The 19,284-nt window shown below is 42.5% G+C and overlaps 1 protein-coding gene across 1 annotated transcript in view; it reads right to left on the bottom strand.

Moving 5' to 3' along the window:
- Nucleotides 1-19,284, bottom strand: part of crppa (CDP-L-ribitol pyrophosphorylase A) — a 70,811-nt gene that overhangs the window by 1,210 nt on the left and 50,317 nt on the right. The window lies entirely within an intron of this gene.

The following is a 19,284-nucleotide window of genomic DNA, read 5'->3' as shown; positions in this document are numbered from 1 at the left end:
CCAGCGGGACTGCCAGCAGCATCCAGTTAGCGTTAGCAACCAGTTCAAACTGGCGGGAAACAAAGTTGAACCATGTTGTTCCGCTTGTAGTAATGGCAAGAGTAAGACAAGCCTGTGAGGAAGGAGTTACAACATCGATGGTTTGCAGTGGAGGAAGTAGTACTTTTACTAAATACTCTGTTACAAGTCCAAATTACACGTCCTGCATTCAAACCATAACTGAAGTAGAAGTATAACAAGTAAAAGTATTCATTTTGCAGAAGGCAATTTCAGAATAAATGAAGCATTAATGTGTTCATCACTTTAATGGTGCAGCTGGTAAAGGTGGGGGTGACTTTAAAGAGGCCCAGGACGTGGACACCTCTGGAGGTGATCTACATTTATTCCTCTCATGATGACAAGTGGCAAAAACAAAATCCTCCGTCATACACAACCACACAAACTCCAGCCCCTCTCCCACGCAGGGTACGAAAACTGGGTATCAAACCTTCCACCTGGCAGGCCTAAGCGTGTCAGGTAATAACAACTGAACCAAATTTTGTGGAATCATAATACCCAACATTACAAATGCACATTTGACTTGTCACACATATTACTGCTGCATAACTGACCCTGTTCCATCCATCCATTATTAATGGAGAAAAAAATCCAAGCTTTCCATGACTTTTCTAGGACCTACAATAAAGATTTTTCGCCCCATTTGCCCCATGTTTTTCCGAACATATCAGATTCAAACTCCCTTCAAACAGAATTTCAGCTAGCTGGCACATAGGAAGAACCCAGAGGAAAATGACGAAACCTAAGTGATGGTAAACAAAACACCGTTACTCATCATTTTAGAGCTATGTGACGTCCACAGCTACAGAAAATGTATTTGCCCTTATGTTACATTATGTGGAAAGTTATCCATGGATGATTATTGTAACAATTTTCCTACACTTTTAATGATTTTTACTAGTTTCACGACCTTTCCGGGCTTGGACAGCGTGACCGTGTGACTGTGAAATTCCATGACTTCTCCAGGTTTTCCATGACCATGGGAACCCTGTATATTGGAAGGCATCTCTACAGCAAATATCTCCAACACTCAGCACCTCACACCAAAACAATTCAGACTGATAATGAGCACTACAGGTAAGAGGAAAAATATGTGTTTTTTTAACCCTAACCCAAATATGCAGTGGTTGTCACCTCACAGCAAGAGGGTTCCTGGTTCAAACCCAGGGTGGGGGGGCCCTTCTGTGCAGAGTTTGCATGTTCTCCCCGTGTCAGCATGGGTTTCCTCCAGGTGCTCCAGCTTCCTCCCACAGTCCAAAGACATGCAGGTTAGTTGGTGACTCTAAATTGTCCGTAGGTGTGAATGTGAGTGTGAATGGTTGTCTGTCTCTATGTGTCAGCCCTGTGATAGTCTGGTGACCTGTCCAGGGTGAACCCTGCCTCTCGCCTAGTGTCAGCTGGGATAGGCTCCAGCCCCCTGCGACCCCCAACAGGATAAGCAGTTATTGAAATGAATGAATGAATGAATGAATGACCCTTTCAGCTGTAACAATACATCATAATTTCTGAGTTAATTTGGATTTTGTATTAATAATTTGAATCTGCATAGTAGCTGAAGTTATCAGATAAATGTAGCTGAATAAAAAGTACAATATGTCCCTCTGAGGTGGAGCAGAAGTATGAAGCAGCAGAAAATGTAAATATTCCAGTAAAGTACAAGCACCTCAAACTGTCCTTATGTACAGTAGTTGAGTAAATGTACTTGGTTACTTTCCACCACTGGTGGTTTGGCTTCACTCTGAGCTGCATGAACATCTCTGACAAACAGCACAAAGGAAGTCGGCAGGGTTTCAAATTTAGCATCAGCTGCCATTTTCCTTAGAAATGACGACACTTTTAAAAATATCCAGGATTCCGACGTTCCCACAGCGATGCTCCTCATGAGAGAAAAATCCTGTTTGAGTCAGTTTTAAGGTCAAATAAGCTCAGCACCCACCGAATTCACCACAGTTAATTTGAGTGTAAGAATCACAAAATCTGGTGGAGGATTTTTCGTGACTCGTGTTATTTTATGTTCAAATCAACAGGCTGAAGCAATTTTCCAAAGTAGGGGGAAGAAAAAAAACGACATGTAATTAACTTTCTTTCTTTTTTTACAAATTTGTGTTAATGTCAAATTCTCTGAAGCCTGTGAAGCAATTAGGATTTATGGTGCATGATATTGTACAGATTCACACTAAACCACACAAGACAAAAGGAGCCCTATACATTCACTCAGTCTGTTTCTTTTAAATGTGAACTCCACTGTTGTGGTTGAGTTGCTTTGGTGATTCCTCTCTTCTGTATCTCTTTCTTCTTCTTTTTTTTCTCTGCAGACCGCCTGCACAATTCACTTTTAATGGTTTTCACTCCCCTGACTGTGTTCCTTAGGCTACAGCGACTCCCTTCTTTGATTTAGTTTCTTGATGAGGCCTGAGAACGACCTGTTTTCCATCTTTCAAAGGCACTGCACTTCACAGCAGCCTTGCTTTGTTTAAACCAGCGGCTTGTTCCTCACACAGATTTATGCTTCATGCTCTACCTGGACTTTTTCATAAATGGATCGGGGACTTTAACAAGGCTTTTGACAGAGCGTTTGATGTAGCAGCATGCATGAGGGAGAAAATATAAGAAAGATTTTCATTTCTTGAAACTTTTAAAGATACAGTATAAACCACTGAGAACACAAAAAAAAGATGTAGGATCACAGAGAAGAAAGAAAAGAGGCCTGGGATAGATTTTGGTTTCACATACATTAACTCCACATTGCAGTACCTACAATGATACACTTGTATGTTAGGTTAAAGGAGTCTGGGTTTTTTTTTACATCTTGGATTTTATTTTCAAAGATTTGGTCTTAAATTCTTTTGGCTATAATAACTTTAGTAACTGATTGTTTGTTAGGTCCACTTTAGTTACTGTTACTACACCAGTCAAGCTTTTACTTCTTGCCATAAAATGTGTAAATAATGGACGTAGTTTCCGTGATGGCACCCATTGGTTTGTGGACTGCTATTTTGAAGCCTCTTGTTTGGCATTTCGGCCATCTCCATGTAGGATTTTTGGAGCCAGAGGTGACCATATTTGGCCGAGACGATAAGCAGCCCTGCTCTTATATGTGCGTAACTTTGGGCCTAAATGAAATGTAATCGGGTGAGTTATGGGGAAAAAAAAAAAAAAATTCACCCCCTGTACAGTTGTCATGAATGTTGAAATTAGCTGGAGACCAAAACTGTTTTTTGCACCAGGCTGTAAACGAGTTTATTTCTGCTGTGAAGTTTGGCATTTTAACATAGCGGTCTTTGGGGATTTACTCTGTTTTAGAGCCAGCCTCATGTGGCCATCCGATAAACTGCAGCTTTTTGCATTTCTGCTTAGCTTCAGTTTTCAGCCTCAGAGGTTGTCGCTTGGTTCTTGTACAGCACGTGATGCAGTTTACAATAACAGTGTCAGATTTACGAATGAAAGTCATAAAAACTTTTCAAACAATGGGCCCTTGGCATCACACAGAGGAAGACAAAAGCAGACTTCTCTTTTCTAGCCAACTGAAGTTGATTTTGCCGCCTGAAATGACAACTACCACTGAGAGATCTCATCAGTTAAAGCTGCCAGTGAATTAAGCTATGTTAGCTCCATGAGTTGGATGAAAAAGCTGTTTCCAGCTGACTCATTAAAGTTTCAAGCTGACTTGTTTTAAAAAGAAAATCCTGTTAAAGAGCCATATATATGCATTTGATGGTTATGTACGAGGTACTTATCCAAAGTCAGTACAGTAGATGGCAGTCTGCATGCCCCCTATTTGGTGAAGCAGACACGAGAGCTGCCACAGAAACTAAGCGATGTACTGCTGTGGACGGGTCAACAACAAAATGTGTTTTAGCCACCTGCAAAAATCAATATAAGTTTAAGTGTACTCTGTAAGTTCTGACAGTTCCCCATCTATTCTCTCGTCAAAGCCACCAGACTCCATTGACAAAAACAGTAATTTCATCCCGCAGAACACAGGAGCTTCTGGTCAACCACTGCCTCGATCAGTTACTTAGTGTGCATTGTTGTGTGACTTTGGTGAATCTGAACTAACCCTTTTTTAACACCAAAGTCACACAATAACACAAACAAACTAATTAATCGAGGCAGTGGTCGACCAGCAGCTCCTGTGTTCAGTGATGTTAAAGTACAGTTTTTCTCAAAGGAGTCTGGTGTTAAAGAGACTGATGCAACTGCTCGAGCCTCCCACTGGAAATCACTGTCCGACAGTGAGGTAAAGCAGTGAAAATATTCTAAATATAGCGTAAATTGAATCGATACTGATGTTTTGGGTGGCTAAAGTACATTTTGCTACTGCCCCGTCCACAGTCGTGTTAGTACTCCTGCCTGCTTCTCCAAACTTTGGGTGTGCCGGCCACCATCTACTGTCAGTAATACATAAAGTATGGATAAGAACCTCATATAAATCAGCTTTAAAAGATCCACACTGTCCCGTAGACACACAGCAGGCGCGTTAAAATGGCAGAGCGATGCCGTCATGGTGCGCATACATTCCCCAGCGCCAATTTTTCAGGGTGTGGCAGCTGCACCAAAAGATAAACAGATTTCAACGACACGCTGCAGTGCATGTCATGTGACAAGGACCAACCAATCACAGCCGACAGACATCTTTCCTTCATCTGTAAATATCAGTCTGCGGCAAATATGGAGAACAAGTTGTTGGGCTGCTAGAGCTTTACATCTGTCTCGCAGATGACATTTTAGGCCTACACACCATCAGCTCTGCACTCAGGATTTCATGTAAATAGGCTATCATACGGTGCTTGTTGACGCAGCCTGCGTTCGCGCTCTTGAAAGCTGGCACAGAAGAGGTACAAGAGTTGCACTCAGTGCCCCACTTCGCGTTTTCCAGCCGGTTAAAGACGTGGCATGTGTTCGGCCCCTACAGCTACATGTCTCGGGCCAAAATGTAAGATCAGAACGTTATTTCATTCTAACATAATCTTGTTTGGCTGCTAACTTTGGCTTACATATTTCTGGATTTCTTATTTTCAAAAGGTGAGGACAGACTGAGGTGTTTGGACAATGTGAAGCTATCTTGCGTTACCATTCGCTGGATTCTAGACCTCCCCAAATCCTGTTAAAAGCAGGACCGGGATAGAAACTCGACAGCATCCATAACACTGCACAGTAAACTAGAACTACACGTGTAACTATGGTAAGTGCGATGAGTCCAAGTTGATGCAGGAAGTCGCACTGTGAACTGTGATGGATGTTCTCTGTTTGTTTGTCTGGCCCAGTCAGACTCGTTACCCATGTTGCCGTGCTCTCAAATCTCAGCCGTAACTTTGACATATCACAGCAGGAAAAGCACAGGTGTAACTAATGATATCAACGATGGCTCTGTTCCATTTGGGTGCTCCAGTGAGCCATGACAGTGAGCCAGGATGAACAACACCAGGGGCCTGGAACTGCACCACCTGACTGAAATGAATCCTTTCTTAACTTGTGGTTTTTCTGCTTTGAGACATCAAAACGTCTGCTGTGAAAAAGGCCTTTCACCTTGGCGAGTACAATGGTGTCAAAACAAAGACAAAAACGATGCCTAAAACCTACAAAAACTGGATCCAAGTTGTAATAAATTGGAATTATCCTTTAAAACAGGATTGGATCTGACTTGTTTTATTTTACCAACCAATCTGACCCTTTCTCTTCTGGGTCCAAACCAGTTTCATTGGCCAGCTCTCAGAAGGCAGGTTTGCTTAGCAGGAAATAAAATAATTTAGGAGAGCTTTTCACAAAGCTTTTAATGTCCTAACGTCCACAGAGAGGAACATAAAATATATTAAAAATATATCCCACTGAAATGACAAATAGCAGTGATTTGTGATCTGGAACATCCCATTCAACGTAGCTTCAGATACGGCTTCCAAATGCATTTTCATCACAACTATGTGTCAACAGTTTAACACATTTTGCATGATCAATGAGCTTTTTCTCACTTTGTGCTTCCTCCATCTTAAAGCTTTATTCCACCGGCCAGCTCCTCACAGCCAGTCTGTGCAGGAACTGGATGGGAATGTGACGAGGTGTGAGAGCGATGAGCGTGGAATCGGGCCTGACCGTGGTTAATGGAAGCGAGAGACTCGGGATCCAGAACTCCCGGAGCACTCCTCCCTAATCAGAACCAGCAGAGGGGGGAGTCAGATGACATGGATTTTCCACACCAAACCGACTGAAGGGGGAACTGGAGTACAGCTCAGTGACTCCAGCCTCCTCATTGATTAAAGCAACACACAAAAAAAAAAACTGATGGAATCAAAATATGATAGCTTTGAATGAACTCCAGAGGCATTCTGTGTCAGCTTCTACAATCTTTTCTTAATATGCTTTTAGATTTACAACTGGCCAAATCTTTGAAGGATCAAAGGAAACGGGGTGAAAGACAAACAGTGAGGCTTTCCTGTTTTTCTTTACAATGCACCCAAGTCATTGTTCTGTGGCTTAATCACAAGTACGAGGCGGTGAGGACACGGGCCAGTACATCTGTAAGCAGTCAATAGAGAGCAGCTGATAGCACTACGTTCTCCACATATCCTTGGGAATATGCAAAGGTTCATCAGTGATCAGTCAGGAGCTCAAAGCGTGCTAGTAAAATTTAATTGCATCTTTTCATTGTTTACATCATAAGCATCAGATTAAAGCATTCCTCTGACTGTTATCTAAAAGCAATTGCATGTTCACACGGAAAGTATTTGAGATGTTACATGTGTTTCGGAGGAGCTAAAAGGCCACGGGGGAGGATAAATGTGACGAGCACGATCCTCGGTCGATTACCACCCAAGTGCATCGACAAGGACGATGGGAAAGTCACGACAACGCCGGGTGTCTTGGGCATATTGAAGACAGCTACAGCCATCAAACCACAGCTAATGACTCTATTTTAGAGGTCTGTTTTCTTAGAGGCAGAAAAAAAAACACTTACGTTTGCACACAAGAAAATAAGAAAAAGCAAATCGAGATCACCAAGGAGGATCAAAGTTTTAAGCCCGTCTAAGCCCTCGCGCTGAATTATTTCCACTCCAGATATGCAGCCTTTGAAATATGAATCATGCTTCATAAAACAGCATTATTAAATCAAGTAGTTGCTTGCACAGTGGAACACAAATACGACTTGAGCTCTTCATTGACTCGTGGCACAGCTTTAAGTAGTCACAACTGCCACTCAGGCTTCAAATGTGGTCGAGAAAAAAGCACGACAAAGGGGTAGAATTACTCAGCAGCAACAAACTCTGAAGCTGCGCAGACATTTGCATATCTAAGTGCTTTCAGGCTGAAATCTATATGACTTCAGTCTGAGGAACATGTGATTGATTGCCACTCAGGAGAGATATCTCTCCAGTAAGCCTTGACAGACAAGAGCTGGTACCTCTCCTGACCCGGGCTTTGCTGCCGTTGGCGGGGGTGGTGCTGCGTTCAGCTCGTGTCTCCTCTTTCCACTGAGGACCATCCAGGAGGAATAAAGCGGCTCACTAATGAGCAGCTCGTTGGCTCATTGTTTTGGGCACACAAACATCCATGAGAGGGGATACATGTGTTGGACACATAAGAGAGCATGCACGCCATAGAAATAGAATGAGAGTAGAGTGGACATTCTTCCTGAAATCAACATAGCAGTGGCGGCCATTTCCATGTGTACCTTTGCCACTGCAACCGCTGGTAGCGGGCGAACTTCCATAAAACAAACCGACTTGCAGCAAGTTGCGAACTCATTGGGGTGAGGTTTTGTAGTAATGATCAAACAGCATGTAGATTCACATCTGACTCAGTGAATTAAGGTTTTATTTTGACTAAACTGAGTTGGTGATTGTTGGAACTATGGACGTCAGTTTCGGTTAATTTTGCTTTCCAAAGGCCGTCACCCATTAACCAGTAACTAACTGGTTACTTTTCAAGAAAAAAAACAAAACAAAGTAAAATAGAAGAAACCTTTTCTTTTAGTCGGTACTCCTTTGACTCAGTGAGCTTTAGCACTACATGTCAAAGTGCTGTCCGTATAGAGGTGGTGAAATTTTAATGTTTCGTCATGTAAATGTTTCACCTTTCATTTCAGTTTCTGTTGGCTTTGCTGACAGACAGACAGCCTGCCATGTTAACGCGTGGAAACATTGTGCCCACTGCCCAACCTCTGGTCTCCAATGGTTTCTTGGCCACTCTGCATGGTGCATCACCGCAAGAGAGCTAATGTTAGCTAGCTAGCGGTGCCACTCATTTGGTGAATACAGCTGGTATCCAAGAGCCATCACTGAACTGAACAGAATCAATTAACTATGTTACCACTGCTTATAGTGGTAACATAGTTAGCAATGCTAAAGGGGGTTTTACTACCCAGTATATAGCATGTTGGCAGATTCTGATATTGATAACAGAATCTGCCAACATGCTTTTTCGTATTTGTCACAATGAATTCATATTACAAACATTGAAAAGCATTCGATTTCATGTCTCCATCTGCTGGTGGGACCATCACGAAAAGTATGATGTTAATTTCAAAATTAGCCGGGGAAAAAAGTGGATATATCAATATCGGTATTGGTTAATGGCCAAATAAGTTATTGTATATAGACATATCGGACATTGGCAACAAAATTCAAAATTGTGCATCTCTAATTCAAGGCTGGGACACGCTTTTTGACTCCACGGGAGCTATGGGGTATGAGATGTGTGAAATGTGAGCGGAGCTGTGATGTTGGAGGGTTACAGCAGACGGCACTATGAATAAAGGGATGGTGTCCACTCAGATGCTTTTTGGGTGTGCTCTTTTTAGCCTTCTTGGGTGCACCGGACCTGACAGAACTTTTTGGGTACATTCAAATGGATGGCAGCCGATATACAATAGAATGATTTATATAGATAGCATGTGTTTGTGGTCTTCTGTTCAGGATCTTTTCAGTAATCACAGAATATATTTCGGACTGCAGATGCCTCAGTAAACAAATGAATCATCTCCTTGTTCTATGATAGTGCAACAGCTATTGAGCCTTTCAGAAAGTGCAGACCAGATTTTACTGCAAAGGTGTTAGACCCCAATGATATGACACAATATGACACCGTGACTTCTCCTCTCTTTTACCTCCTTGTGTTTAATAAGGAAAACAGGTGTCAGGCCTAAACAGAGTTCTTAAAGTGGTGAGTGTGACACACTTTACGATCCCACTGACGTGTTGTCGCCAGTATAACTAAAAATAAACGCCATTTTGTTTTGGACTAGTCAAATAACCACAGCAAACACTTCAATGTCCTCTCTACTCTGATTCTGTTTCTACAATGCACGCATACAAAAGACAGACACTTCATCGTGTGTTCACACTCAAACATGTGGACCCTGGAATGTGATCCTGGAGGGATTTGCATGTCTCCAGATCTTCATCATCATCACCACAGCCTATATCCTCCAGTGTTTCCACTGTCTCTGTCCCAGTGTCTCTTCCAGCAGAATATGGAGATGGAGAAACCAGTTAGGGAGCGCTCGGGGCTGAATATTTCTCACCGTGGCAGTGCTGAGACAAACAGAGCTGGAGTTGTGGGTGTTTGGACAGACATGAGATAAAAACCTGAAGCAAAGGCGTAACTGAGCCTTTGAGATGGAAACCACAAGCAGATTAGTCTGATTGATGGAGCTATTTGAGCTAATAGGCGCTCCTCACCTGTTTACAGTGTGGATTTAATCTTCATATGTTCCAGAGACAGAAAGTTCTCCATGTGCCAAAGCCTGAGTGCAGTCGCAGGAGGGTATTTTATTTTATTCTATTCTAAAAGTGCCCGTTTTTATGAGATTCACTTTACTATTATAAGACATAAGGGGACCTCACTTTCCACTTCATAATGATTAACTGCCACAAATCTTCACTTAAAGGGTTTCCAAGCCAAAAGAATCATCATTTATTCACATTAGTGGAAGGACTATCACCGGCAATGTACGCCATGTTAAATGGGAAAGCGACACATTTACATTTTGAAACACAACACTTTTTTTCCACCGACAGCTGAGCCTCTGCTACATCGATTACATGACACATCCAATCCCTTGGTGGCCTGGATGGCATTTATATCGTTTCTCTTGACAGATTTCACATTTAAAAATAGAGACTGCTAGAAAACAATAAATGAACTGGTATCAAGGGGAAAATACCACTGGGTACGAGTCATAGTTGGAGAAGGGTTTGGGGACTTTAGGGCTGTTCAAGTTTTTATTTTTACTTCATACACCAAGAACCCGGATTATAGTCCAAGAGACAAGTTGTATTATGAAATTAAGTGACAGCATTGTTTTAATGCATAAACAATGCAATATATAATCATTTGACTGGGCAGTAACTGCAAGCAAAATGCTCTCAATCACTCCCATGTGTACCAACGCACAAACACATGCAGCAGTCTTGTTATTCCAAACTGTGACCACAAGTTTATGGAATGGAACTTCAATCATTAGCTTCTATTTTTGCTTACTGTTTAAAGGGAGGATTTTGACAAGCCGTGAGGCGACAGGTCTTTGAAACGTGGAGCAAAGAGGGGGGACGGGGGAGGGAAGCATCAGCGGACCACACAATAAGCAATCCTCAAACTCTCTCTCTCTACTCTTAAATGCCACAGATGCAATCAACCTTTCCATCGGAGAGGAACGCGCAGCAGCACTTCTGCCACACAAGAAGAGCCTGCTTTGAAGCTTAAAGGTTTCAGGCAATTAGGACCTTTAACGGTGACAATTTGTATGCCTCTGTCATTCCCCCGCGATCCCCAGCCCTGAGGACTGCTGCTGCTGCTGCTGCTGCCACCGCCGCCGAGGGCTTCCACTTCTGTTCCCTTCATGAAATGCCAAGAGCGCTGGGTCCTAACTGAAAAACAGCTTATGGAAAAGCTTGGCGCAGAGCCCGAGCCAAGAGAACTGGAAAGAGTTGTTAGAGTCACACCAGCTACCATAACTAAGGTGGCCAAGAACATTTAGAAAGTTTTTATGACCTCTTTTACTGTCACTGTATTTCTGCCTGTGACATGCAGTCCTAATAGCTGCAGCATCCACTTGAGGGCAGTATCATTACTAGCAATAAGGCTAGATAGCGTTCTCCACTCTGGGAGCTAAAGCTGCATAACATGAACTTCACTGAGCATTACTCTGACTTCTGCCCTTTAATAGATGAAGTAATTTCTTGGAAAAACTTTCCCCAAATGACCTGCATGTAGAATCCCAGTGATACAATACAGCTAAAAACACCCAGCGCTTTGGTCTGAGAGAGGATAGTGTTTCAGGGCTTCTGACAGCTCGTCCCTTAGTGGGTATTGTGGTCCTGCTGCCCTCACTCCCCTCCGTGTATCACTGAAGACAGGCAGTAGCTTGGGGCTAAACTGCGAAGACAGAGGAGGGTAACAGGTCCAATTACTGGCCGGTCCAAAAGTCTGATTAGAGCCACAAACACACCGCGAAGGTGAGACTCATTTACTGCAATGAAGAATGGTGGCAGAATGATTTTAGTAAGTGTAGTGTTACCACTGAGGGAAATTACACCATAACAAGTAAAAACCTCTGCATTTAAATCTTTGACTCCTTAACATCTGACACCCCCTTTTATTTCCCCTTAAACAGCTTTAAGGTTCAGCATCAGTCATCCCACTCTGTCTGACAGAATCATATAGATTCTTTACAGCTTTTCACTGAAGGTATACGAGGGAAAAATTTAAACCCAAGACTCTGTGTTTTTATGACTGGAAATATTTTAGATGTCTCAGGCATCATTTTATATACTTTTCCCCCAAATTCAGTCTGATATGTTTGGTATCTCTGGAAACGTCGGAAATGTTCTCCACTAAAATTTGAAATAAAGATTTGTGGGTTTGGATAATATTTAGCTTCACAGCATGAGTCTGTGCGACTGAGTCACCAGCAGGTCAATGTGATTAAAAACGAGAGGTAAACAAGTATGAGCAGCAATATGTCCTCAAAGTCAGTACTAATCGTTCGTAGAGTGTAGCAGCATCTTTAACCAGCAGGACAATGTGAGGTCAGGCACTGGGTGCTACTCTGTCTCTGTCTTTTCTGTGCCAGCTTTCAAGAGCATGGCGGCAGGTTGCGTCTGAGGTTGCTAACCACCTTAACAAGCACCATATCATAGCCTATTTACCTGACATCCTGAGTGCAGAACTGATCTTCTTCCAGGTGATGTTTGTGTGTAGGACTATTGTAAGTGGGACAGATGTAAAGCTCTATGAAGCCCTGCACTAAAACGATCAACTTCTTCCCCATATTTATCACAGACTGATATTTACAGAAGAAGAGAAAGATAGGCCCATGAGTCGACTGTGATTGGTTGGTCCTTGTCACATGGCATGCAGCCAAAAGCCAAAAGCTGAACTCTGTTTATGTCAGGGTGTGGATGGTTGTTCCCTGAAATATCGGCACTTACGAATGCTTCACAAGCATTTTCACACCTTTTACACCTTCCACATGTTCGTGCTTTCCACACGTTTACATTGACAGTGGTTCTGAGGGCTCAAAAAACACACCATGTGTCCACCTGAGAAATAGGCTCCCTGGGGGCGTCAGTGGCTTAGTGGATAGCGCAGGTACCCCATGTACAAGGCTGTTGCCGCAGCGGCCCAGGTTCGACTCCAGCCTGTGGCCCTTTGCTGCATGTCATTCTCTCTCTCTCTCCCCCCTTCACGCTTAGCTGTCTTATCTATAAAGGCGAAAATGCCCAAAAAATATCTTTCAAAAAAAAGAAAAGAAAAAAGAAGGCACTCTGGAACGCACTGCAATGGCGTCGCTCTGGCGTTTGAGAGCGCCTTCCACTTGTCTACTTTAAAAACAGTGAATTTGAGGGTGCAAAAAACACAGCATGTGTACAGCCCCTTAGGCTTCCCTATTAGGTAAAAAACTTACTTTATGTCTAGTTTGGGTGATTTTTGTGGCTTCAGATCAATTCAAAAGAGAAGGAATAAGAACACAGGAACGAATGTCTCAAAATCGCACTTCAGTGCTGTACTTAGTATTCCTTCAGTATTAAAAGTACTCTACTCATTGTGAGGAATTGTTAAAGTTTAGTTTGCTACTCTGTAATAACATCAATTTCCAGGGTTGGAGACTCAGATGCAGTAAAGAATGGTGTAGAAGTACTTCAATCTAATGGTAAAAGTAGAAATACAACAAGGCAAAATACTCTAGTAACTGTAAAGTAAGTTCTTTTGAATTTCCTACACATTTCCCTGTTCAGCCTGACATATTTGGTATCTTTTGAAGTCTTCTGGTATATTCTGAGTAAGGTTAGATTTGGGGCCTGGACACATGACATGTTTTTTGAGCCCTCAAATCTCCTGTCACTCAATCACTCATCTCAGTCTCCGTCAATGTAGATGTGTGGAAAGCACAAACGCGTGGAAGGTGTGAAAGGTGTGGAAGGTGAAAATGTGTGTGAAGCATTCATAGAGTGTCTATATTTCAGGGAACAACTATCCACACACTGAGACAAACAAAGTCCAACCTTTGGAACACAACAATGTGCACCACATGCCATGTGACGAGGAATAACCAATCACAGATAGCAGATATTTTCCCTTTCTACTGTAAATATCAGGCTATGGTAAATATGGAGGAGACGTTGATTATTTTAGTGCAGGGCTACAAAGAGCTCTACATCTGTCCCACGGACAATAATTTAATACACACTTAAAAAGCAACACGGAGAAGAAGATATGATTTCTGGTAAGTAGGCTAGGATACGATGCTGGTTATGGTCGCTAAGCAATGCCTGGCGCAACCTAAAAGTTGGCACAAGAGTAGCACCCAGTGGCCGACCTCGCGTTTTGCAGGTGGTTAAAGATGCATGTGTATGAACCCTTTGTGTTAAGCTACTCTGGGAGATTTTCATATTGAAAGTATTCATTATGAAGAATGGTAGCAAAAGTTTAGTTTTACCGTTTGGTAAAAACTTTTATTTCTAGTCTCGGAGATGATTTAATGCATTCAGATAAGTTAAAAATAAAAGAGAAACAAAGGATTTAAACACAGTATGTCTGAAAACTTATTTGTTGACTTTCCTCTTCCGATAATGAGCCAGATACTGACTGATGAAGAGTATAAAACAAAAACACAGTAACCCGGCCAAGCTTTACTCAGTCCGAGAGAGGAAACCTTCACACACTGAGATCCAGTCAGTTTTAATATTTACTGCTGAGCTTTGGATCTAAACAACCTTCAGAGTATACATCATGCTTACACCGAAAGTTCAGCCATAAATATAAAAATGATTTTGGATCCCAGCTGAAAGACCGAGAGCTGAAGTTGACAGAGATGACAGCGACATGAGAATTATTTCTTACCCCTGGAAACATGTTTTATTGAATTCCTGTGAAGTATTTAGTGTCACTGCCTGAATGTCTGTGCTTTCTGTCTGTACGATACCCATGTCGTTCCCACTCTGCTTCACTTCATCTGAAAGGATCATAATGTAGGAAAATGAATAAGTCTGTATCCCACCCTACTTTTGTGAGATCCCTCGGACTTTCCAGCCGTAGAAAAAGCAAACTTTTGTATTGATGTTCTTCCTTTCAGACCCCATTGAGAGAACAATTGCTGCCACACAAACCTTTCATGGTAGACTGGTAAAGCTCTTTCAACACGGGTTTCCAAAATATCCTGTCTAGGGGCGTCCATTGGGCAAACATAGCAGTTTGTTTGTCACGTCTAATGTACGACTTCTCTTTCTGCTCCTCAGAGAAGGCAAACCCTGGGAAGAATGGGACACCAAGGGAGTCTGTGTTTCCACTGCATCCCCTCAGTGAAAACTTTTTCAAATAAGCTCTGGTGAGAGACGACTTTGTTTGAATTCAACTCACCGAAAGACATACCTCAAAACAGTAAGCAGGACAATGGCGCTTTAGTTGAGGAGGTATGAAAGCATGAAGGCATGGGTGGGATTTATGAACTGGGACATACCAAATCCCACATGCGGTGAGAGAGAGCCCCAAAAGCGCACACACCCTCCACGGATGCCTCATTTACTTATCACACAGTATCACTTACAGCAAACCAGGGAAGCCAAACACAGTCTGTATCCCAGGCCATCTGAGGTCAGGTGCAGGTGCAGGAACATTTCACAAAACAAGACATTTATTACAAGCCAGGTTTTCAGCAGCGCACATCCTGGCCAAAGCTTAGTGCCCTCACTCCCATCCTTAATACAAGCACGAGATCGTAATCGCAGTGGGGCCACAAGCCAAACATACAAACATAGGTGAAACACAGTGTTTTTGCACCGCTGTCAAAACATCGGTGCACCGCAGACTCAACATCAGGGGGATAAAGCCGGCCGTGTGGCTTGACAGATGTAGTGTGAGAACAAGAAGGGACCGCTGCGAGAAACTGTGAAGGAAAATCATTTTCACATGACACTTCATGACTGTGAGATTCATTTGAGGACACTAAATACAAGACCAGATTTAAGTTCTTGACTCCTGCTGTGAAATCTGGTTATTTATAACTTTATAAACTTCCAATTGGGGTTTCCATCAGAGCAGGAAATTTGATTTTAGCGTTGGGGCCCAAATCCCAAAACTCGCCAGCCGTTTTCACTTTTTTACCAGCTGACTGACCTCCAGACAACTTGGTTGGTCATTACCTCCACTTAAGTTATGCTTTCAGTCTGATTCACTCCTATTTGATTTTCCACAGTTTTGTGGAACATTTGGCCGTGAGCCAACGAACGGATAGAGCTGGAAATTTCAAGGCACCTCACCATTCGCTTCAATTCAGAGGGCTGCTGAGATTCTAAAATAATTATCAGTGCATCTTGATGCGTCAGTGTTTTTGATGTCTATAAATTATTTATTTGTCTCACTGTGTCTACTTGCTGACTTGTATATATCTGTGGTTGCTCACACTCAGCCATCCTTAAAAAAAACTCAAGAACATAAACACAACGTTACATTTCACCGTCCAGTTGGTTCTGCATTAAGGAACATTTTGTTTTAACAAATTTCTCACAGGCAATCGTAATGTCGAAAACAGGGTTTTAAATTACAGACTGACTTTTTTGCATCGAGACATGATCTTTCAAGAGCAAATCGCGATGCATCTAAGAACTGATTTTCCCCCCACCCTTAAAATTTTATAATTGATATATTATCAGGGACCCACAAGCTCTTAAAAAATGGAGTGAAATATTTTTTCCCCCCTAAAATAAAAAGTCATGCCATAGAGGGTTAAGGAGCATAGCTTCAGCAGCTACACGTGAAGGCTCTGAAGCTACAGGTCCTCAAAAATGTGACTCCATGCCGAGGCAACAGCAGCTACAGGGATACAACATGCAGCCCACAAGAACTGTGACTGGCTGTAAAGACTGCTGAGATTAAAGACGAATTTAAGGACGTGGAAGAAAGGTAAAAAGCAATATTTTCTTTTTGAGTGGCACACGTCTTACAAAGCCATCAAAGTGACATGAAACTGTTACTGTTGTTAATGTAATTAACGCAAGACACGGCCCCATCAGCTATAACACATTCACCTAGTGTTGTGTCAATCGAGTGCTGATCTTTCAGTCACAGGTATCCACAGCAGTTTAGCCCTTGCATGAAGCGTAACATCTGGCTAAATGATTCAGTTTGGTGAGGGTATGAATCCAGTACTTCCACCATGTGGCCACTACATGTTTTGGTTTGTGATCTTTGAACCATGCTGATTTTATCCAACTAATGCAGTGCCCATATGCCGGTTCAGAACAGGCACTCGACACCGCTCTTCCTTGGGAGTGGATACATAAGGAAAACTAGATACAGTATTGGAGGCCAGGCCCTGCTCATTCCTATAAAAGTTGCTCAGTGGTACTTGAAGCCAAAAAAGTTTGATTTCCAAGTATAAAATTATCCAGATCTTCCCCATCCATGAGCCCACAGAGCAAGTGAACTAGAGAATAAGCCGGCCGAGCAGTTAACTTCCGGTTTATTCCTCAGTTAACCTGAATTGGGATAAAATTATTCAATCTTTCGGCTCTTCCTGACTTTCATGTTAATGGGCTGGATGGATCAAATCTTGGTGGTGAAACGAGTCATTTCATTTGGGTTATGACACTGAAAAAAAAATGTAGCCTCTGGTTTATATTCGTCTCTCTCTTTTTTTTTTTAAGATATTTTTTTGGCCATTTTGCCTTTAATGGACAGGACAGGTAAACCACGCCAAGCCAAGCTCTATCACTAAGCCACCAACGCCCCTTACATTCGTCTCTTCACCAATGTAAGCCTATGGGAAAAAGGGTTTTTGGGCTCCATGGCATTAAGTGACAGACCCTGACATTGTAATGTCATGGTCTGGTCACTATGTCAACATAGCTTCAAAGCCCAATGTTGTTCCTGGAGGCTTGGAGTCCACGTCATTTGATTCATTCCGCTGATGCTAGAAATGTTTGAGATGCTATAATGTGTCATCTCTCAGTTCATCTGTTCTTGAATGTATTACAACAAACAACAGAGAGTGAGCTGTACCCGGAATGCAGTTTGGTGGTGTAACAGTTAAAAGAGGTCCCCTCTCAATGCACTATAGGGACTACAGTTGAAAAGAAGCCAGGCTTGCTAAACTGGAACATTTACAGAACTCTTCATCAGTGTGAACTGTCTCTGTAACCTTCAACTGTACAAATAATCAAAATAAAGAAATACACTGTGTACTTCTGGCTGTAGTAACCCACGACTTATATGTCCTGTAGAGCTCAAGAGCTCGCATTTGACAATGCACTTCCTTGGGCCCTCAGCAATACAGCCGCCAAGTGCAAAGTTGATTTGATGAGATGACTGCAGAGAAAATCGAAGGACGGACGGACGGACAGACAAACAAAGACTCCTTCCATTTTAGTTAGATCAGATTTGGAGGATATCTTTTTGGTAAGTTTTTAAATCCTAGTTGGTGTGGAACAGTCAAAATTAAGTTTTATAGTAAATGCACGTATCAAGAAGAAGGAGCTAATCTGCAAAATTCAATGTCACTTGGCTCATAGATGGAGCTACAGCAACATGTCAGATGTAGCTGGTCATATCTCTGGTCATATCTTTGAATCATCTGTAAGTCATTCTGACACTAAGCCCTCATATTCCTGTAAAGATTTAGGTAATCTCAAAAAATCCTAACCACTAGCAGCCAATGAGCAGGGAGATAAATCGAAGGCGTAGAAACTCCAACAACACTCATTCATTCATCATTTAAATGCTGTTTGGTAATGTCTTCATGATGACCCTGATGAAGGCCACAAGCTGAAACACGTTGGTTTTGCCATAAAGCAGCCAATCAGCATGATCATCTTTTACTATGTTTATAAGGATTTAAATGCAGCTTTAAAATGTTTCTATTGTTAAAATAAATTGGATGGTTTAGCCTTGACGTAGGTTCATGCCCTCTGAGTGACTGGAGGAGCTGATACATTTAGCAGCCCGAGCTTAAGTTTAACCAGCATTTTGGGGCATCTGGTGGTATTTTCCCTTTGCTGAATACACTGTGTGCAATTCCACAGCTATTTTCCACCACACCCAACCAGACAAGCATGTGTACCGAGAGGTCCCTGCAAATAAAAGCAGAGCAGGAAGGTGAGCGCCACAAAAACAATCTTTGATGAGGCCTGTTAAATGAAAGCATAATCCCTGTAGAGCCGCGCTCACCCACGACAGAGCTGAAGAGCTGCAGGAAAACTCAAACCAGGACTACTGTGGGTGGTCAGAGACAACTCAAAACCAAGTGGCAAAACAAACATACACGTATGTTTTGCTCTTACGCTGAGTGACTGAATGTTTACAAACTAATTGTGAGGAGCTGTCTTGCATTAATCCTCCATAAGGACGAACGGTCTATTTGTAACACTAATTCTCTCCTGGAATGTCATTTCCAAATCGTCTGTAAGAGCTGGAGTCAAGTCATATCAGCCCAAACAGCGCGCTCACTGGTCTTTTTAATCTACGAAATCAAAGCTGAGTAAACACCGCTTCGGTATGTCTAATTCCTTGAGCCAAACTCCAGCGGTCAAGTTTCACACATACCGACACACATCTGGAGCGCTCTCAGCATGGAAGATCAAGCTTGATATCCTGCACATGTTGCGGCAGTGCGAGTCTCTCCCAAAGCTCTGACCCTAACACTCTACAAATACATCACTGAGGAGGGGAGCGATCCCCGGGCTTCTGTCTGTATGGAGATGTCAGGATTCCACAGAGGGAGCCAAGTGCTCTCATCCA

This window comes from Epinephelus fuscoguttatus, linkage group LG8, assembly GCF_011397635.1.
Source record: "Epinephelus fuscoguttatus linkage group LG8, E.fuscoguttatus.final_Chr_v1".
NCBI classification, from domain to species: domain Eukaryota; kingdom Metazoa; phylum Chordata; class Actinopteri; order Perciformes; family Serranidae; genus Epinephelus; species Epinephelus fuscoguttatus.
This window is presented reverse-complemented; position numbering and strand designations above follow the sequence as displayed.